Source organism: Mastacembelus armatus, chromosome 1 (genome assembly GCF_900324485.2).
Source record: "Mastacembelus armatus chromosome 1, fMasArm1.2, whole genome shotgun sequence".
Taxonomy (NCBI): Eukaryota; Metazoa; Chordata; class Actinopteri; order Synbranchiformes; family Mastacembelidae; genus Mastacembelus; species Mastacembelus armatus.
Window position 1 is genome coordinate 7911573 of NC_046633.1, and position 13219 is coordinate 7924791.

Sequence of the window (13219 nt, forward strand, 5' to 3'; positions counted from 1 at the left end):
TTTCTACATTTTATCGTGGTTTCTTTGGACAACAGGCACAAAGTGTGACATCATTTCTCTCTGATCCTGTCAGACTAAAAAAAAAAAGCTGTTCAACTAAAACAGATACAGAGGAGAGGAGTTAATAATCATAAAAGTAGTTGTGCATTTGTCTGATTTCTTAGCCTTATAACCTATCCTACAGACCAGTGCAGTGAATTCTGTAAGACAGGTGAATGCCATCAATACTCCCTCAGAGAAGACAGAAAGGCATAGCAGAAAGACAGGATGTAATCGATATGCTTTTGGCAAGGAGGTGGTGTTTTTCCTTTTCAAACTCTGTTGTTTTTTTTAAATAAATTGACATTTATTCAGCATTTTACTAAGAAAATGTCGAAATTCAGTAAAGCAGCATTGATGCACAGAGTCATTTACTAAAATTAATGAGTATCAGTTGTGCAGGTTTCCCTCGGGATACAAACATACAAATGAATTTGAAGACAAACTGTTCTGCCCAGTTACTGTTCTTTTTTCTGGTCAGACATTATCTAAAACCCTGCTGCTAGATTTATACTTTTATATTGGCCACAAGCTTACTTAGTAAGACTGCCTTCAGCTCTCCAGCAGAATAAAGTTATTTATGGGAAGAGTGCCAACTTCTTTTCTAATGAGTTGGCTAGTGTGTTGTAGGCCATTGAGAGAAGTTGCACTTTAATAATAAATTCTGCTTGCACAGAGATTTCTCTTCAAGTTAATAAGGGAGTTGCAAAGTGATGGATGCAGTAATTCTGTATTTGTGATGACAGAACCCTCTGATTTACTGTAATTTATATTATACCTTGATTTAGCTTTGCTTCAGTGTTTGTGGCTTTTTTTTTCTTATAATTTAGTTGGTTATACTAATTTAAAAACAAAACAAATACCTAAGTAGATAATTTCATGCTATATTAAAGATGATAGACAGTATGCTATACAATGGTATGGATTTCTTTCATGATAAGTTTTGCGGTATATGTTTTTTTATATTACAGGTTGGATGACTCTTTACAGCAGCCGTGTGGACTTGGAGAACCTCGTTGTTGTTGCTGGGAATAACAGACAAGTTTTGTAAGTCTCACTTAAACTCTTACTATATTAGTAAACCTGTTTTAGAAGGCATCTGCATGAACACATGAAATTATGATTGGGCTGCCACCTGGTGCCCTTAGATTAGCATTACATAATGCATAAACAATGAATAACAAAAATGAACACAGTCTATACCTTTGAAGTCTATAGGATTATATATAAACTGCATTCCCTTCTTTATCAAAGAAAAAAATATGTGAGTATTATAACTTGTGTTATTACTGAGTGAATGAATGGAAATGATTAAAAAGCATCAGTGCATTACTTAAAGATACACTTTGTGCATATTTGGCACCATCTTGTGGTGTAAAACACAGAAACTCCTAAAATGTTCAGTCATACATCAATATGGCATAACAAGGTCTGAGATACTAGTTTGGCTAACTGAATAACTGTAAAGCAGTACTGTTTTGTGGCAGTCAGACACTAGCACTGCTCATTGTTAAAACATTGTACATTTACAGGAGCATTAACAATGCTTCAGGTGATTGTGTTAATTGCACTAGCTATACAAAGAATTACATATTTTGAAATGAATCCAATCAATTGTTTATTTATAACATATAAAAACAGAAGCATCTGCAGATCTGTCTGCATATTACATCAAATCTAAATCACTGTGTTCTGAGACTGTCCTACCCACAGAGGCATTCAGGGCTAGAGACAAATTATCCCAGATTTTTTAATATCTGCATACTGAAGATCAAAGCCCTCCAGAAAATTATTGATGAGCCATGACAAAGCAAATCCATTTGAGTTAATTAGAAGAAATACGTATAGAGAGGAATTCAGAAAATTGCTGAATAATCTTTCACTTACAAATTGTTTGTGACTCCTAATTAGGTTGACTTCACCACTGTTTCACTGGGAGTTACAGTGGTTGAGAGTTACAACGTGGTGTTGAGTGTTGTTGCTATAGTTAATTGCAGTTTACTGTACACTATCTTACAAAAAGTTCAAAAGATTCAAGTTTTATTGTCTTACAGCACTGACTCAAAGTAGACTTAACGTGGTTTATTATTGGTCACTGAGAGTGTTTGTCTTTATGCTGTAAATGCTGGACCTTCTAGATAGATGTGAGCTTATTTTACAATCAATAACAACCCCTGACTTCGCACATTTACCTGATTATATGACTTTCTCCATGTATAAGATTTTAGCAGACACATACCAGTTACATGCAAGTACTTTTTAATGGCCATGTATGATTAATATCCAACACACAAGAAAATGTGTATTGTGTATAGGCAGTAGAAAAGGGAAGGTTGTCAGAGTCAGAGGGATGGGCTGCTGTTTGAAGTGCGGGGGAGCGCAGAGCTGAGGTAATTGCGTCTGACGGGCAGCGATAATGATGAGGAGCAGATCAGATCAGCTGCAAATCCTCTGCCTCCAACCCCTCGCTGTTCGCCTTCACTTTTCCCCTCTCTCTTAATTGACCAAGCTGCGTCTCCCTGGGGCCTCTTTGTTATTATTTATTAATAATTCATCATTAAATAATTCACACCCTTGGACCCACAGTGTTAATTGAGCCGTATGGGGTGGCAGTGCTGGTACGTGTGTGAATGTGTATGTGTGGGGGACTTCAAACATAGGGAGGAAATGGGAAGTGGGGCTTCCTTACCTTGTGGTAGAACAAAAAAGGGAAAAGGTTTGTTTTGTTGTTGTTGGTGTTGGATTGGGGAAAATGGACATAAAACCTGTGCATGTAAACTTGCGTGTGTGTGTGTTTATAAACATATATATATATATATATATACACATAATATGTATATATGTATGTAAATCTTGCTCTAGGTGTTGGTTCAACTGTATAGTCATTTAGCAAGATGTACTTTGTAGCAGGTGTTAAGTTGTATTGTGTTTCATTGAGGCTTGCCTAAAACAGATATATTTCCTTGTATTATGCAGATCAACAGTGCACATTAGATGAAAAATATTATTTAGATTATAAGGAATTTATAGTTCATGACGACTGAGAATCTCCACAGAGGTGGTGATGTTTGAGATGTTGAGTTGGTAACAATCCTACATTCAGCAGAGCAGTCCAGCAGAGGTCAGCATCAGATCACCAGAATCTCTCCCACCTACGGTGGGTCTGCTTGATGTGTTTGCAAAGCTGCAGTTAATTTGAAATCACATGCTTTATGTTAAATTATTCATGCAACCTTTCATTAACACCCTAAACAAATACAAATTGTTCTGCACAGAGTGAACAATAGCAGTCACTCTGCCAAGGAATGTTTTAAGATAATGCCTACTCGTTGATTTGTAAATCTGCTTACTATATATTACTGAAAGCACTCATTCTCACCAAAACCCACTGGTCGGCTGGTTTTGCTTTCTGCTTACTAACTAGTTTGCAAGTGTTCAGAATACATAAAATATGAATGGTTAGATTTGAGACTTCTCATAGCCTCTGGCTAAATAGCTCATCACACTGAAACCAATTTTTAAAATTTAAGATAAAATTTTAAATTGAAAATGTTGACTATTTCATAACAAGTTAGAAAATCCCAATGTCTTCTTTTATTCCCTCTTTATTTCTCTGAGGCTTTCCCTGACTCAGACATTGGCACCGTGTCGACTCGCTTGGGAAATGCTTGTCTTCTGAGCATTGCCTCGTTGCTAAATCTCTTTTAAACAGTGCAGTATATCAAAAAAAATCAAAGCAACTCTGAACCTCGGCTTTTAAAAGTTCAGATTTTTGTTGGAAAAAAATTCTGGGTTGGTGGAAAAAAACAAGTTTGTGAAAAAAAAAATATATATATATATATATATATATATATCTCCCCAGTTTGTGTTTCTTTGGGGAATGGTTCATCTGAAGCTGTCGACATGGTCCATACAAGACTCCTGCTCCCACGGAGCATACAGACTGTCTTTCATGATGTGGTGGTTTGGGACCAGAGAGGAAGGGCCAGCAGAGAGGAATCTGTCTCGCCGAGCTCAGTGTATACGCTTCATGTATTTTTGTAGACATCGCTGTAGACTTCACTTAAACTAAGAGTACATCAAAGCATCCTCTGCTCCTCTTCTTCAACTAAATCCTTCTCTGGTCCTTATTACCAAAGTGCTCATAAATGCCTTTGGGGAGATGAGAAGAGGAAAAAACACAAACAAAAAACAAACATGTTTGCTTTTATCTTTCAAATAACTATTTATGCTTGTACAAATGAGCATTCTGAGAGGGGACGATATTGTATCTTAGCGGGTGAAGATGCAAAGATTCATGCTGACTTAAACCAGAAGGAAGACAGTGTAGATCAGAATAAATTGTGTTGGTGCTGTTTGCCAGAATGTCATCTTTCCTGCTACATTTAAGTGTGCTGCCAGTCTTTTATGATATGATGGTTTTTGATTCAGCAAGTGGTTCCAACAAGTGCCAGTGAACATGAGATTAACAAATGGTTTGGACCAGTTTGTTTTTGATTTATATTTGATGGCTCTGATGTGAGCATGGAAGTGAAGGGACTGACTGTATACTCCAGCGGACCATGGAGCTGGGGCCAGGGAGTAAACAGGCTCTCAGCAGCACAGGAGTCTTTCCATCAGGATAGAGAGTGTAACCCCATGGAGATCCTAGAGAGTTCTGAAGCCAGAGATGGTGAATAATAGAACAAAGTGCGGATGAGTCTTCTGAGGTTCCATCGCTCTTCAACATCCCTCCATTGCAGAGAGAAAAGATGTGTGTGTGAGAGAGAGTGAAAAGTGAAGAGAGCACTAATAGTTGCAACTTGGCTGTCCGTCCTCACTAAACTATGAAGAAAAGTAAAGTTACCTGACACGTTTTTTTAAAATGCACCACTACAACACCAAAATATTGCTCTAAAAGCAGCAGTAATGGTAGACTGGCACAGTGACAGCTGCACGGAATGACAAGGTCTGCATTGATATGACAGCATTCAAACCTAATCCCTTGGGACTGTGGGCCCCTTATCCTTTTTTTCTCCTTTTGCTTATGAAAAATTCACCACAGCCACCCCCCTATGTCTCTTTTCTGTGCATCGCCAATACCAAGAACTGACATGCGGTAAACGGAGAATTCAAAGGCAGGCCGGTACTGCCTGTCTGCCACAGGGGTCTCCTTTTTACCCCCTCACCACTGCTGAAAAATCAAAACTCTTTGGACGTCACACAGGCCGATTGAAGTTTGGTGCCTGCTCTAGAGTGGTCCCTTGCCCAATGATGGCAGGCTTCATTAGAGCTGTCAGTCAGGCCCTGGCGCAGGGGCAGCGCCGTGGGGCACCCTCAGGGCCCAATCAATGTTGGGGTCCCCAGGAAAGGGCCATCAAACAGCCCTATAAGATGATGCTGTAACCGTACTTCGTTGAGCTTCATGCTCATCCCGCCTTGATCATATGATTAATAGCGCAACTCCACACTTTCAGCTCTATGTTTTTGAACTTTGATGCAAAGCTGTGGTCTTGTATTTTTAATCATTGACATCCCATTGACTTGGGTATGGAAATATCCACCCTGGAAGCCTGTATAGGAACAGTCTTACTGAAACTCTAATGATGAACAAGAATTAAAGTTCTCTCACAAACAACAGCCCAGTAGTGGCAGTGGGAAACCGGAGCCAGTTGTTATTTTTTGCATCATTCCAACCTTCTTTTCCTAGTGTGTTGCAATTACAATGAGTCACATGATTCAATGAAAATAAATGAGCCTGTGGGTGCTTCTCTGTCCAACAATCTCAAATCCTGGAACAATGAGATATCCACGAAATCATGGTACACATTCAAATACAGGAGCAAACAAAACCCAAACAAAACAAAGCAACCGTCTTTGAAGAGCAAAAAACTCAGACTGCCTAAGTTCCTTTCAACAATATACAGAGTGCAATATTCTCAGTACCAGTATGTTATTCAGAGTGTTCCTCCAAATATTTGGAGAGAAGGAGGAGAGATGAAACGGGGATAGAACAATGGGACTTTGGCTGTGTTATGGCGTTCGTGCACCTCGCCCCGCCAGCCCTTTGTAGTGTGTGTTGTATAGTGTCCCTAGTTGGCCCCCTGCTTGTTCTGAGTCCAGGTGGGGTCTCAGAACCCCTTTACTCCCCCCTATCTGCCTATCTCACACACACCTGCTCCATCATTGACAGACATAGACAAATACGCACGCACACACACACACACACACACACACACACACACACACACACACACACACAGACATATACAGACATACATACACATCTTTTTTTGTTTTCAGCCATCCAAGCCCTGAATAAATGAGTAAAGGCTGCTAAATTGTGGCGATTTGCAATTTAGCATTTTAAAACATTTTTGAGAAGTTGTTTTTTTATCAACCTTTGATAAAGTTTGGTGCCCATAATCCTAACCCCATAAAATAATGTACTTCTCCATAATATTTCCCTTGATCTATTTGGTTCAATTTAGCGACATGTAGTTTAAGGGTAAAAGTCTCTTTACAAAGAATATGAATAAAATCCAAGCTGTTTTTAATACACATATTTATTATACCAATATATTATTAATCATAAACAAGATTTCTGCGATCAAGTTCTGTAGTTAGATGAAGAAGGATAAAGGACGCTGCTAATTTATTCAGGCTCTCTACTAATGGAAGTGGTTAAAATATTCTGTCTGGGCTATAACAGTGAAAAACTCCTGAAAGTTTGACAGAAAGTTTCCCTCATTTCAAATTCATTTCATATATAAAAAGTTGCCCTTTAAGTGCCGAAATGCAACACATTTAAAAGTGGTAAGATATCAGTTTCATTTTATCTCACACTTGCATCAAATTCACGAGATAAACTCTTCACTGCATATCGGTCCTCCCAGTGTGCAGTACCCAAACAGACCACTGGATGATGCTGAGAGAAGTTATTTAATCTGAAACAAAGAAAATAAAGTAATGATTTTGCTGTCAGATAGTTGGCTTTTTGTACTGAAAACTTAGTAAAGGGTGATCTTTAGCAAATAACATCAATGATAGCCACCATTCTTTCAGCAATCAAAGGCAACTAACAACAAAATTGAGGTCTGACCTATATTCTTTCTATATTCTGACCTATATTTACTCTGCAGCAGCATCCCAAAGGAAGATACCGGGGCATCATGCACATTGTAAATTAACTCCTTACATTATGTGAAGGAAGTACATAGACTTATAACTAATATGGGCATAATCTTTCCACTTTTGTCTCCAGGAACACGTCTTACAACACACAATCAATACATTTAAGTATTCCGTATTAAATTTAAATCTGGCTCCCTCCCTTTCTATCACTCTCTATGGGAGAGTTGAGCGGGTGTCTATGGTCAGCATGTAGAGGCTCTGTCTGGTGGAGGTAATCCTTGGTGATCTGCCCTAATCTGTCACAGATACGCAGCTGAAGCGCAGAGAAGCTGTTAAAGGAGAGCGAAGAGGGGGGATAAGAGTCAGAAGGGGGGGAAACTGGATTATGGCAGCACGTCTGCATTAACTCACTGGCCTTATCTCTTAAATGCTCTGCAAAAACAGCTTTGGCTTGTACACAGGGAACTGTGCTGTGTACAAGCTCAGATGCTGTATGCGTGTGTATGTGTGTGTGTGTGTATGCAGGCGCATGTGTCACGTGAGCTGAGCTAATTTCATGCCAGCCATACAGGCCAAAGTGTCCCTGTTACAGAGAAGAGCACACCCAGTGCCACCTTGTGCTAGTTCACATCCCAGCCTTTCTAGCTCCCTAAAAGCCTCACAGCCATTCCCAGGTGATTCAGTTTCCCTGCGAGGTTGGGTGCGTGCAGTTTTTTCTCCTCAGAATTCGGTTTCCAGTCACCGATATCAAATCTCACTTTGTCCCCATATCTGAGAGTAGAGTGCTTGTGACATATTTTTTCCTGTTGAAACAACATGCAATTATGGTTTACACAGTTACTGTGGAAAATAACTAATTGTTGGTTGTTGCGGATGAAACTGTCTCACATGTTTAGTCGTGCCTGATTTGAAGCCCGATTTACCCGGCAGCGCTGGAACACACATATCCTTTTCGGTCATACACACACACTTTTTATCACACACCTTCAAAAAAAAAAATCTCTGAACTTATTCACAAACAACTCTTATAAACTGATAGGTCGACTGATAAATGTCAGAAAAACTCTTCGTAACACAAACAGTCAGAAAGCCAGAAGCATGAAGACTCCTGTGCTCATGCAGTCCCTCATCTCCAGTCATGGGAGGGTCACTCCTTTGGCCCTGAGAGAGAGACTGTGTGGATGCTCTCATGTTTATGTTTGGGAGATTAGCAGTGATGAAAGAATGCCTTTTCAAGTCTGAGCTAGAGGGACCTCTGTTCATCGCCCCACCCTTTCACCATACGCACATACTCACGCACTCTCTGACAAACACAACATACACACACATATCCGTGTGTACATGCACTGGTATACATGCTCCTAGAAATATGTTGTTTTGTCATCAATGTCCACATACTGTATTCTATACCCAATGTGTACTTGCCGCATCCATAGATTTTCGGAGAAACTGTCTTCAAATCCATGCGTGGCATTGATTCATACATCTCCCAGGGTCCAGGATCTATGGTGCACTGTAAGTGGAGTATATACTGACACTTCACTCTCGGCTATCCTCTTCCTTCTCATATTTCCTTCATCAATGAACCCCAGTCAAAGAGCTTTATTGTTCTACTACGTCTGCATGTGGTCTCAGTCTTTACTCAGATTTTTGTCCTTTAGTTCTTTCTGTCTCTCTCACAACCATCTGCTTGGCCCTGTTCAGTGTTTCTTCATCTCGTCTCCTTGTGGTGTCATGGATTATAATGTGACTTATTCATTTTTTGGGGGGTTTCCATGCCCATGCCAGGAGACGGGCCTAGTACTCCCTTGTCATTATACCTTACCACCAAACCAAACAGAAGAAGTTATGAGGTTTAAAGCTGTCTGACTCTCTTGGTTGTGGATTTGGATTAGGGAATCCCTGAGTTTAAGGGTTCTGCATGTTCAGGCAATTTGTTTCCCATTAGCTGTAATATAAAGCAGGGTTTTCCAAACAGAACTGGGAGAAACGCTAACTGCATCTATGCCTCTCCCAGAAAAATGCTCTAAAGACTATTTGGTCACACTCCCATGATCCTTTTCACCCTTGAACTGTTCCATTGTCTGAAATGCATCAATCACAGGTTTGTTTGACCAGGTATTACAGACCCTATTGTGTAAATTTTCTTCTTTATGCAAAGCAGATTCTGTTTTCTTTGGCTCCCTGTCAAGGCTCCACATGACTGTTTCACACACTGCAGAGATTCATGCTTAGGGAACAACTCATACTATACTCTGGAGTTCATGCTTGTCTTTATACTGACTAAACGCTTTGATATCCCCTGGTTTTATTACCCAGAGTGGTGACTGTATCCAGATAACTTCTTTGTTGTCTCGGCAAGTAAACTGTTCATTCATCAAATGGTTGAAACCACAGATGTAATTGAAGTTTTTAGTATGATTACTGATTCTGGGGGGCCCTGGCTGTTGAGAAGCAAGCTCCCTCAGGTCTTACCTACTGAACAAGTGGAAAGCACCTTTTCAGGTGAAGTCATGAGGGAGCACTTTTGTGGTGGAAGCTTGAGGATAGGGGAAATTGTGGTGCGCTGTTATAAAGTACTGGAAACTACTTAATTAAACATAGATCCAGATGATAGTTATTATCTCCTGATTGGCTTGATAATGTGTTAGCACCGGGAGCCAATGTTCTGCTCATGACACAAAAAATGCAAGGGAGAAGCGAAAGACAAACAGACGGTCATATCAAGGCGATATAAAGAAAAAGATGAAAAGCTGTTGTAAAAGCCACCTTAGTGAGCCATAAACCTGGAGGCACTGGCCTGACTGGCTGCATGCAACATGATATGACCTTTATGACAGTTGCTGACACTGCCTGATGTGTAGACTCAGAGGTGGTTGAACCAGTGTGGATAGTTGTGCGTGTCTGTGTCGTGGTAATGTAGGGTCGGGGTTGGCATGCTTATCCACAAATGCCACAAGGCAAATGATACACCATCCTCCATTTTTAGAATTGTTACTTGCAGATTAAATTACATTCTGGCGTGCTCTTTGCTCAAAGAATGAGATGTCTTGTGTGTTGTGCCCGCTGTCAATCACAGCAGTTAGCACACACGGGAATGTGATGTCATGGTGAACTGGCCTATATCACTATGCCCTTAATACACAGGTTGTTAACACTCTATAGGACAGGCAGCCTGTTGGCCTTGGCTTGCCTTTTCTGCTACACAAGAACAGTCCTCTATTATTTGTCTGAGGGAACAAACATATTGACTCAATCAACATTGTCCTAATGAAACTTGTATGAGTCGTCAAATAAATATCCTGCATGTATTACTCAGTATATGACTTACTATAAAGCTACAGTTTGAGGAGCCAGTCCATATGAAGGACAGGGTTTGTGTTTGGACAGTGAGCCAGTTTGTTGATGTAGATGTACAATATTTGTTGTACATGGGGAGCAGATGGCACTACCGTTGACCTCTCTGTGTATCTTCCTGTCCCCTAGCTGAACCACAGCATGAGGGGGCTCTTATCTGGTCAAACTGGGCGGCAGGGAGGGGAAGGCTTTGAAGGCACGCTTGTGTGGCGATGCAATCAGGCAGACTGCTGTAGGGCCGCAAACACCCCCCACCCTCCACCCCCCGTTCCCCCACCGCAACCAAACCCTCCTTTCCAATACTTCTTTGCCCTTATGCTGTTCAGCAGCGTAGAGGGATGCTTATAGGGTGTTCTAAGACACCCTGGGTGGTGTTTGAGCAGGAGAGGAACCTGAACAGGCCTAGGGAATTATGCGGGCAGTATCACGTAGAGTCCTTCCCATTCCCCAGTCACAAGGAAAATCTTGAGGAAAATCTGTAAGTGATAAAACACTTGCAGGAACCGTAGGGATTTGTTGCAAATTTTCCACCCTGGACAGAAAAATAAATAGAGATTATCTGTAGAGACAATATGATCCCTATGGTCCCCCCAACTTTACCCTCTACATGGAGGACACAGATAAAGCCTTTCAGATATTGATTAAAAAAAAAAAAAAAATCAAGGCAGCTGAAGGACAACATGCATATTCAATTGGATGTACTGCATAGGTCCTACACAAAGCTTATATTTTGGTATAAATATATGTCAGCTGTCATAAAACTGTGTGGAAATATGTGTCTTTATGTCAAGTCTTTGCAAATAATGTCTGTTTGTTATGACTAGTAAAGTGGACGAACTGTCTGCTTTGAGGTGTCAGTCAGGTATCAGTGAAACCTTGGTTGTCATGTCTCTGCAGCTAAAGAAAACCACTGCTTCCAGTTCACACATAGTCAGACGCATATAAGAACATTTGCATGTTAGCAAAAATGTATGCCAGCTCTCGCAGATTTTTCCAATTATTTCTCGTTCTATAAAAGACATAATTTCATCTAGCTAACCACTATGACGCTTTCATCTTGCTCTAATATGTTCCACACTAGCATTGTAACGACACTCTAGCACTCAAAGATATTGATTTGGATTAGGCTCTGTCACGTTTGGGGATTGCGTAAATGAGGCTTCTTTTTTTTTTCTTTATTCTCCACTCACTCATTTTCGTTCCCCCTCTCCCTGTCACATCTCCATGCTGCCTCCTCACAGCCCCTTTGATGTGCCTGCTTTAATTTGGAGCTTAATGGAATCTGTGGCACTGCTGTGCCTATCGGTGGCAGGATCACAGATCCCAGGGTTCATTGCAGCATGCCTCCATTCTGGTGAGTGGGTGTCAAGATAGCCATGAAACAATGGAGGAGGGTCTGTAGCCCTAGGAGATGAACTGCATTTCCAATGCAGATCCCAGTTTATCGGAAGCCCTTGTCGGGTTGTTGCCAGTGTGTTTCATGGGAAGTCCCATCTGTAGCTCTGTGTTAAGAACAACTGTTGACTTCGCAAAGGCAAAACAAAGCATAAAGCTATTTTATTGAAATTACTATACCTATTATAATGTATTAGGAGTATTATATATGTTAAAGAGCAATAAAATATAAGCACTAGTATGACTAGGTAAGACATGAAAAATAATTATCAGTAATGGCCTCTTTTTCTAAATGCTTTATTCAGGAGTCTAGACACTCACATCTGGTCAGCTCAATTTGTTTGAATCAAACAGGAGGAATTCCTCTATTTGATATGTTTTGGCTGTAATTTCTGGAATGTGTATGTTTTATAGCCACATCTTCTGGCTCATACAGCTACATGTGTGCCCTCATATGGTAAAAGGATAATACTGATTTGTCCTTGTGTGACACACACTCTGTCCTCATCCACCCTATATTATACAGTTAAGAAACACTTGTGTTTTTAAATTAGTAATGTTCACAACCATTCGACACTTTATTGGAGATCACATTATTTTTTTCAAGATGGTTCCTTTTGTAGATATGAAAAACAAGACTGTTAGTATTCAAGTCTGACAATTTAGACAATCAGCCTCAAGTCTGGACTGCCCAGTTCCCAGCAGTGCGACTTTACCTAAAGGAGCTGTCAGGGATTTCACACACTGCAGTCCAGACTACAACTTTCAATCCATAGGGCTTATAAATCAAAGCAGGTGGTTTCCTCTCCACAGGATAGAGTGCTTGGGGGCAGCAGGTTATGAGTGAGCAATGATAAAAGTACGGCCGTAAATCAATTCTTCATCCTTATCAAAGGCATATTTCAATCGCTGTGTACTGTTTAACTAGCATGCTAGTAAAAAAAAGAGAGAGAGACAGAAAAGAGAAGGAACTTCCATCTGTGTGTGGAAAGAAGACAGGATCTGGGATCTGAGGCCTGGTGAAAATACGCCTTCAGCCATGCATTTGTACAGTATTCAAAGACATTGGCAGTCATGTTCAGACAAAATGTTAGCAGGGGGAAATCCCGCAATACAGAGGCCTTTATCTCTCCTCACATACTCAGCTTAATGAACTCTGCTGCATGTAATGGCACATACAGGAGCTATGTTGGAGGTTCTTTGCCTCTGCCTTTCATTCATGTTTGTATTTGATGTGAGCCTGCCAGACCATTATATTGCAGGGAGAGTTGTTCATGGCCTTGAGGTCCTTCCTTTGGTAGTGGGTGTGTTGGTG